Source organism: Colias philodice, chromosome 29 (genome assembly GCF_061535455.1).
Source record: "Colias philodice isolate Cphi_HAF_F1 chromosome 29, ilColPhil1 Martin Lab GWU primary, whole genome shotgun sequence".
Lineage (NCBI taxonomy): Eukaryota > Metazoa > Arthropoda > Insecta > Lepidoptera > Pieridae > Colias > Colias philodice.
The window spans coordinates 3,895,679-3,905,201 of NC_143114.1; the positions used below are offsets into that span (position 1 = coordinate 3,895,679).

The window sequence follows — 9,523 nt, forward strand, 5'->3', positions numbered from 1 at the left end:
GTTACATTAACCGATTCAGTTCCATCGACTACGCTGAGTTTGCGTGAAATTGCAGGAAAATTATCTTTGTTTGGAGGTCAAGGATTCAAACAGTGTTCTTGCCAAGAGTCCAAAGTACGATGCAAAACGAATAAATGTGCCTGTAAAAAAATAATGTTCTGTGTAATTCACGTTGCCACAAATCTGCTCCGTGTTTTAATAAATGAATATTTGCAATACGTTAAGTTTTTCTACTTATATTTTTTTTTTTTAATTTTTGTTTCTCTTTTTTCAAATAATTATGTTCTAGTGGTGATTTTTGAGATTAATATTGCACTGTGATACACCTGATTATTATAATTATGTAGGTAATCTTACAAAATAAACCTTAAAAATATCACAAAAGTTATTTTTGTCATTTCACTGAACCAATTTAGGGATTTGTTCAAATCACTAGATTTCTTTAGTGGGATTTGTCAAATCACCAAATTTGCTTAGGGAAATGATAAAAACTTGTTGTTATTTTAACATCCTCCGTGATTTGATCAAATCCCTTAGGGATTTGGGCAAATCACTGTTTTTATCATATCCCTGCGACACATATATCCATTAATAACGACTTCAATTTATATTAAAAAACGTTTCATCGGGCAAGTAGTTACAATTATCTTAATTTTTAGTAGTTACACTTATCTGGTATTGTACTGTTCGTTTTCTTATTTTAAAAATTCTACATATTTTTTGTTTTTTCCAGAATGAGAAACTATAAAAGAAAAACAGAAAGAGGTCTGCAGAAATACTGCAGAATAAAACGAGCATTCGTAAAGCAAGCGAGATGTTTAATTTGTGTCCGATGTCCTCATCCAGGTATGTCAGAAAAAACAAAGTTGTTCTTTGGGTTACGTTAAACCTAGATTGGTATGCTCAGAAGAAACAGAACATAAATTAGCTTCTTATCTACTCAAAAGTTCAGAAATATATTTTGGTTTACTACCAACAGAAGTACGCAAACTAGCTTATCAATGTGCTCTAAAACTTGATTTAAAAAATATTCCCCCCAGCTGGCATAAAAATAAAACGGCTGGGCAAGAAGTTTAAAGGAAAAGTGGTCCTGCTGCCGTATTCCGATGTGTCTACGCCTGTTAAACTTATTATAGCAATCACGCGTTCCACCAACATAGATTGTCATTTTTATTATACAGGGTAGAATGTATATTTTTCACTTATGTGCAAAATTTTGTACAAATGGCGTTTTTGTCTTGATATTAAATCTTTTTAAACGGAATATTGAGTTTCACTAAAGAAATTCCAGTTCCCAAAATTTGGTACTGGCATGTATAACGGCTGCAGCACCTTCCAAATGCAATCACAAACTTCTGGAATAATCTTTGATACAGTACTTTTTCCAATTCTAAAATTTTCTGCAATGGTTGAAAACTTGCTGCCAGTCGCTAAATATCTGTAAATATATTTTACTATATTACTTTCACAAAATAAAGCTTGATTTTCTTTTCTTTCAGTTTCCACAGCTAAAGCAAAGTGGAAAAAATTACGCGACAACCACCGCGACGCCATAAAAAGACAAAATTGTACTAGAAGTGGTCAGGCAACAAAACAAAAAAAATTATGGAAGTATCAAAAACAAATGGAGTTTTTACAGTCGTATATGTGTAACAGAGACCGAACGACGAACTACGGGCAACAAGAAATCAGGAGCCCAGGCACTGACGATACACGAATGTCCGCAGGTACAGAAAATAACTCAAGATCACACGAAGAGCTGCTATCAGATATAGAAAGTATTCTGTCAGAACCTACAACTGATAACTCTCAAAATTCGACAACACAAAATGCTGCTCATTCGCCATCTCATTCATCCCACGCTTCTTCAACAACTACCAATAAAAGAAAAGCTGATGATATTACTGGGGACAGTGAAGTTCTGAAATGTTTTTTTTTACAATTAAATAGTATTCACTTACTTCAGACACAACGCCAACCTTTCTTCACTTCTAATCGATAATTTGCAGTTAGTGTCATTCTTCCTTAAATGAGGTCCAATCAGGCTATGCAATTCATAAAAAGTCTTCCTGGTTACTCTATAAGAAAGAGCCGCAGCTTACTCCAGACATTAGTCATGTAGAACAACTTTCACTGACAATACGATTTGTCGATTTATCATCAGATGACGATAAAATATCAGCATCAGCAAAGAGCATTTCATAGAATTTATACCTGTCAATGAGTCGACTGGTGAAAGACTGACTGAAGTTATCATTGATGTTTTAAATAAATATTGACTGGAATTGAACAATTGTAGGGGTCAGGGTTATGACAACGGGGCTAACATGAAAGGAAAAAATATTGGGGTTCAAAAGAGAATTCTGGATATAAATCCCTTTGCTGTTTATGTACCGTGTGGCTGCCACTGCTACAATCTCGTACTATGCGATGCCGCTAAGTCATCCGTAAAATCAGTCACTTTGTTAGCTAAGCTAGTAGTGTCAATAATTGTAAAAATTGCATGAAGAGCTTTACCAGTAAATCAACAGAGGATAATATTTTTTCTTACATGCGCCAAAGAGAATACAAACTTTAAAAAAATAGTAATCAAACTTCTAGTTTTGAACAGGGAAGCAAGTTGTTTAATACATAATTATTTAAACGATAACTGTATCCTAAACGAAATTGGGGCAAATTTAAGAAAAAAGGTGTCTGAAAACACACAATATGTGTTTAAAAAAAATGTTTTTAACATATATGGCTTTTAGGCTTCATGTCCATAACTGGAGCAATATTATAAATAAAATTTTAAAGGGACCTATAGAGGAGAGATATGTGTAAAAAATGGCAGAAATCCATTAAATTGCTTTTTTGAAATATAAAACAAATAAATTAAGAAAAAGGGCAATAAATAACTAAAAATTGAAAACAAAATCTGTTTTATTTTTAATATTCGCAATAATAATGCTTAGAACCCACGTAGTATCTAGTACGTAGTATTTTTATCAATAGAATGGGAACCTCACTCAAGTATCGATAACCAGATTATCAATACTTGGTAGGCAACACTACCTTTTACTGTGAAAATTGATAAGGCTACAGCAGCGCCACAACAGATCCACTGGAGTTATGGAAAACAACACTGTCGCATCTGTTACTTAATAACTGATACTTAATCTATGAACTACACAGTGGTGAGCAAAATAACTCCCCAAGAGAAGGGAAAGAGATAGGTAGACCCCAAAAGAGATGGGACGATGACATCAAACAGGTAGCGGGTACAACTTGGGGTAGAGTGGCCATAGAAAGGCCCGAATGGAGGAGGCCTTTGTCAACTGTCAAACGGACACGCAAAAATTGGATATAACCTACCATATAATTATAATACATGCATGTCTTCAAAAGTCTGATCCAAGGCTAATAAAAAAAATCAAACTTATTACAAAGAAAGAAACCATTTATTCCAACACACATATCAAATAACATTGTAGATAAATTATAAATAATAGGTAATAGAAACCATAAATTTGTGTGGTTGCCTGCACTAAAAAAGGAAGCCACTCAGGATACCTGAGGCACAATACCTATTACAAAGAAATTACTAACCTGAGCCTTAGTAGTTGATTTTGATATTAAAATTTCAAAAGGTTTATTGGATTGGTTCTTTCATTGGTCCTCAGCTTGTGGACGCTTCATCTAGTTTCTATGCTAATATTATAAAGAGGAAAGGTTTGTTATGTATGTATGTATGTATGGTTTTCGCGCGTAAACTACTGGACCATTTTCAAAAATTCTTTCACCATTAGAAAGCTGCATCTTCACTGAGCAACATAGGCTATAAAACATGTAGGTACCACAGGCGAAGCCGGGGCGGAGCGCTAGTCTTGAATATTACTGATGTTTATTTAGTCTATTTGTGAAAATGCCACTCCTGAACATTCTTGTTGCCTTCCTTGTTCTTAATTCTAAAAATATGAATAATTATGGTTATTTTTTCTCATATATATTGCTATATCAATAATTTTATCAAGATGAGTTACATTAGTTACCTGTATAAGCATATTTTCTTGAACATGTACTTTCTTCTAATTCATTTTAAGTGGGTATGGCAATCCTAATTAGTTTGTGTCGCATATTGTCATAGAATTGACATGTTTTGAAATGCCTCATAAAACTTTGTAGTATGGAGAGACCAAAGATTGGACGGAACTCCAATGTTCATTAGGCCAACAGAATACAGCCCAAGCACAAGCTCTGAAAATAACATTATATGTATAGGGTATAGACATTCTCATCCTGTTTATACAAAAATATTCGAACTGCGAGGGACTGGAACATGCTTCCTGAATCTGTGTTCCCCGACAAGAACAATATGGGGGTCCTCAAGCGTAGAGTGAACAGATACCTTCTAGGGAAGCGCATTCTATCTTAGACCACATCTCAGCTTAACATCAGGCGAGAGTATAAAACAAAGTCGCTTTCTCTGTCCCTATTTCCCTATGTCCCTTTGTATGCTTAAATCTTTAAAACTACGCAACGGATTTTGATGCGGTTTTTTTTAATAGATAGAGTGATTCAAGAGGAAGGTTTTAGTATATAATTTATTAGGTTTTAGACAAAGCGGGCGAAGCCGAGGGCGGTAAGCTAGTTACCAATAAAAAAAAATCTTGTAAGTAAATTGCAGTTGTTGTACATATACCGTAAAATATTAATGAACAAAGTAAAATAGTATTCAATTGGTACATCAAACATACACTAACTTTCTGATATTGGCCACTCGAAATGGAACTGGGAAACCAGTTTTAAGTCACCGATGTATCCTCAGCACGTGTTTTACCACATGTAGAACATTTTCTGTAAATGTTACTGGACATCTTGCTGGACATTGCAGTGATATAGATTTTTAGAAACAAACACTTTTAATCTAAGACAAGGTCTTGTCGTAAGTAATAATCACAAGCAAGCACCTTGCTCTGTGGCAAGCACAACAAAACAAAACAAAATACAAATCCTCATTTCCCAAAACTTCAAAAGTCAAAAGTCATAAAAGGCAATTGACATTGATCAGTGTCGCCAGGTATAAAAAAATGAAACAAATTTTACTCATGGTATACTTGCACAACTCACACTTACAAAGGTTGCGCATACGTGTGCAACGAAAAGTGAAAAATTGGTGCAATCTAATTTGTATCTATGATAGACTACAGGCCCATGTTTAAAAATTATGGGTCATTTGAACCATCAGGTGACATAATATTTACAACGTATGGGCGTATTCAGAAAGAAAGCTTGAAACTTATAAGCGCTTATAAGGGCTTATCGGCGCTTGTCAGCGCTGGTAACCCGCGCAGGAAAATATATGAACATGACAAGCGCCGATAAGCGCTTATAAATTTCAAGCTTTCTTTCTGAATACGCCCATATAAGAGCATAAAATAATAAGATTCAGCACTATGCCGTCACTTGTAAGCTGTCAACCTGAGTGCAGATGATAATTCGAAAGCAAGAAGCTTATATAATATAATACACTGGAGATTTCAGTATGAACATTAACTTGTAACAAGAAAATATGACCTTGAATGACGCCTGTATGTTTTTTTATCCCTTTCACACCTAACTTGCCAAGTGAGGTGTGAAAGGGATAAAAAAAACATACATCTAGACTTTGAAATAGTATGACACAGATTCATACTATTAATTTAAGTTTTTAAACAAATATAATATAATTAAAAAAGAACAAACAGGATTTCAAGCAAATAAATCTACTACATTGGCTACGTTCTATTTAATTGAGGAAGTAACGAGGTGCATTAATAATAAAATTCCGGTTACATCAATCTTCTTCGACATGTCAAAAGCTTTTGACTTTGTGGACCACAAACTACTCATATATAAATGTGAGAAATATGGCATTAGAGGTCCTGCTCTTGAATGGATTCATGATTATTTGTTTCAGAGACAACAGAGTGTTGAAATAAATAAAATAGATAATAACCTAGAGATGACTACGTACAAGTCCCCCTATTTAGCTAATAGTTTCGGAGTGCCACAGGGCAGCATATTGGGGCCTTTATTATTTTTAATTTACATAAATGATCTACCTGACATAATGGACCAAAAGTGTATATTGTTTGCAGACGACATTTCAATAATTTATTCTGACGATCACAAAGAGATTAACTATAACACGACAATTAACAATAATTTAGAATTAGTATTGACATGGTTTAATGATAATAATCTATCGGCTAATATGACTAAAACAAAATTTATTCAATTTTCGAATTATAAAGCTCGACACACACCGCTTAATGTAACGGACAAATTCCATACCATCGAACCAACACATTACATAAAGTTCCTAGGGTTAAATGTAGATCAAAATTGCAACTGGAAAGCTCATTGTGACATGATTACTGGAAAAATAAATAAGTTCGTTTACGCATTAAGAAGATTAAGAAAAACAGTGTCCTTTAATGCTGCGCTTACCGCATATTACGGATACGTTACATCTGTGATACGGTATGGAATTATATTCTGGGGCAACTCGACGGACGTGACAAATGTATTCTTGGCACAGAAGAGGTGCATAAGGGCTTTGTGCAATATTGGTCCCTTAGAATCTTGTCGACCATTATTCAAAAAGCACCATATTTTAACACTAACGGGTCTATACATTTTGGAAATATGTTTATTTGTCAAAAAACACGGTGAACTTTTTAAAAACATGAAAGATAACTCTAGATTGGGACTAAGAGATCCTACACGTCTTATGATGCCTAACTGCCGTTCAGCACTCTACCAAAAGAATACCAGTGTGATGTGTATAAGGATATTTAACCATATACCAAAGCATATAAGGGAACTGCCAAAAAATTTAATGCACAAAAAATTAAAATCGTGGCTTATAAATCACTGTCTCTATTCCTTAAACGAATTTTTTAGATTATAATTCCAGAATTTTGTAATGGAGAAAATAATAACGTTAAGAATCAATTATATTGTAATAATCAAATTGTACTAATAAATAAAATTGTAATATTGCTGTATTATAATGTACTTATATCTATAATAATAATAACCTAACTTAAATATTTGTATGCCAATTTGTTGGCGAATTGTGTGGATGTGAAATTTATTATATAACAACTTTGTAACCACAATTCTTACAAATAAATTATCATTTCATTTCATTTCATTTTGTAGCATACATTAAGTAGGTAAAGTAATAAAGACGTTACGTTTAATAAAGTAAAACGAAAGTTTACCAAAATATAAAATTGCACCTTTTCATTTTCTCGTAATTTTTCACCACGTATGAGCTAGTGTACATTTTATCATGAAAATGGATGTGCCCATTTAATTTGTCTGAAAAACTTTTGTTATTATAGCTAAATGGATATTTTTCAGGTATATTCTATATGGTTTGATTTTTTGGTTTTAAAAATATGTAGGTACTCATTTTCATTATCGACATTTTTTTATCGATACTTTCGCACTAGTCGATAAATGCCAACGATGTAAGTTTTGCAGGACGTAAACGTAAAGTCAGATTGAAATAATTTCTAGTAAATATTAAGAATTGTTATAATTCCAACGGAATATCATTTTAATGGCATAAAGCTACGTAAAAATGTATAAATGCCATTTTTAGACGCCTCCAATGCGTTTCTAATTTAATGGTGACGCCTTTACAAAGTTTCGTCTTGAGAATAACAGCTTTCAGTGTCATAGGGATCTATACATATAATATGTATTTACTTGCTCTGTGATTTTTTTTATTAAAAAAAAAACAATGTGCTAAGGACATTGAGATAATATTAATAGGAGACGACACCGCCTACATCACTTATGTTCCACTCAACATACGTCATGTGACGTATGTTGAGCGGTATCTTTTAATGGTTTTAAAGTGAAACGCATCAAACATGCCTTCGTGTGTGTTACGATATTGCACAAATAATACAAATAATACGGAAAAGTGCAAAGGAATAACTTTCATCGTTAAGTACCTAACTAAATAATAATTTTTAAAACTTAGTTAGAGCAAAAAAATGGCGCACAGATTTTGTTCGTGGTGTCTCCTCCATACGTAGTAATATTATCTCAATGGCTAAGGATCATGTTTCCCCGTACCGGATAAGTTTAGGGCAGGTACCTCAAACAATTTGCCACCCTTCGAAAAATTTAATTGAAGTTTAGACACCAGTCTCACACTTATTTATATGTACTGAAAATGTGTAAACTTGTTTATGTAAGTTCAAGAGTAAACCTAACACGATCGTCGCTTCGCTCCTATTTAAATACTAAAAGTAAAAGTTAATCGTTTTTAAAAACTGAAGCAAGTGAGCTATAAAAATAACATTAAAATTTATACTCTATGATAAGATAGTATATTTGTATCGCTAATCTGTGATCTGCGTCATATTAACCAAAGACTACTATGTATATACGGACAATATTAACTAATCTGTATTCTGTGGCTTGTTCACGGCTTGTGCCTAATGGTGGCAGTACACATGGGCCCAACGTGTTGGGCCAACGGGTTGGGCCAACGTGTAGAGAGCTACTTGGCGGTATGTTGGCTTCATTAGCCTAGTTGGCGCCAATATTGGCAGGCCAACCGAATGTTGTCGGTTTTTTGAACACACATCAAAGGATCTTGGCGCGCTCCGCAAACAGCGTTCACACGTTGGTGTCTTGTTCAGTTTGTTGTTACGCGTCAGCGGAGACAGTATCGTTGCGCGTCAATGAAATTTACGTTTAACCATGTTCCAATAGCGATGGAGGCCCGAGGCGCCGATGTGGACAAGCAATGAGGTTTTACAATTCGTAGAATTGTATCGACATGAAGGAATAATTTGGAATCCACGGCATGAACTACACAAAAATAAAAACCAATCTCAATAAATCAGATGTTTTATTTTCTATTTATTATATTATTCTAGATGTTTTTCTTATCTCACTTTCATACAATGCGATAAAAAAAAATATATTTATAAAAAGAGTAAAATAGTATTAAAAAGTTACTTGTTCTTAAAAATTAAATAACAATATACAATGAGCGTGGTTTTGATCAAATTGTGCTTTATTACATAAATAATATTATCATTTAATATAATAATATTATATAATCTTTAAAGTTTCGTTTTATAGGTAATTAAAATTAAATTAAGTGTAAAATGTACACATTTTAAACATTTGAAAAAATCTAAACATAATAATGTTTTATTTATACAGAAATAAAAAAGTACAATAGAGATTGGAAAATGGTATCATCGCAGACGGCAGAGTACCTACATTCATTGTTATTGATGCACATGTACGTAATAATTAAACGCACTGTATAAATAAATTGCCGCGGCTGCAAGAACTTCTACGGACTACGTCCATCCTTGAAGCGCCAATGCAGAATGATCAGTACGCCAATGTGTGAACAGGAATCTTGATATCCTTCATTTTTTCCCAACACGTTGGCCCAACGCGTTGGCCCCATGTGTACTGCCGCTATCAGGCTTGTGCCTTGTTCATTGTTGTGAAA

General features: G+C 33.7%; 1 long non-coding RNA gene across 3 annotated transcripts; it reads right to left on the reverse strand.

The window, feature by feature from the left end:
• Nucleotides 1–1,650: 1,650 nt before the first annotated feature.
• Nucleotides 1,651–4,943, reverse strand: LOC149475885 (uncharacterized). Of its 3 annotated transcripts, XR_016317960.1 has the most exons (4): nt 4,743–4,943; nt 4,032–4,236; nt 1,969–3,947; nt 1,651–1,892 (listed from the first exon to the last, which is right to left on the reverse strand). It is a non-coding gene; the product is annotated as an uncharacterized LOC149475885 (long non-coding RNA). The 3 variants fall into 3 exon arrangements; XR_016317959.1 differs by having other exon boundaries at nt 1,651–3,947; XR_016317961.1 differs by having other exon boundaries at nt 1,651–3,947; nt 4,737–4,943.
• Between the last annotated feature and the right edge of the window lie 4,580 nt (nt 4,944–9,523).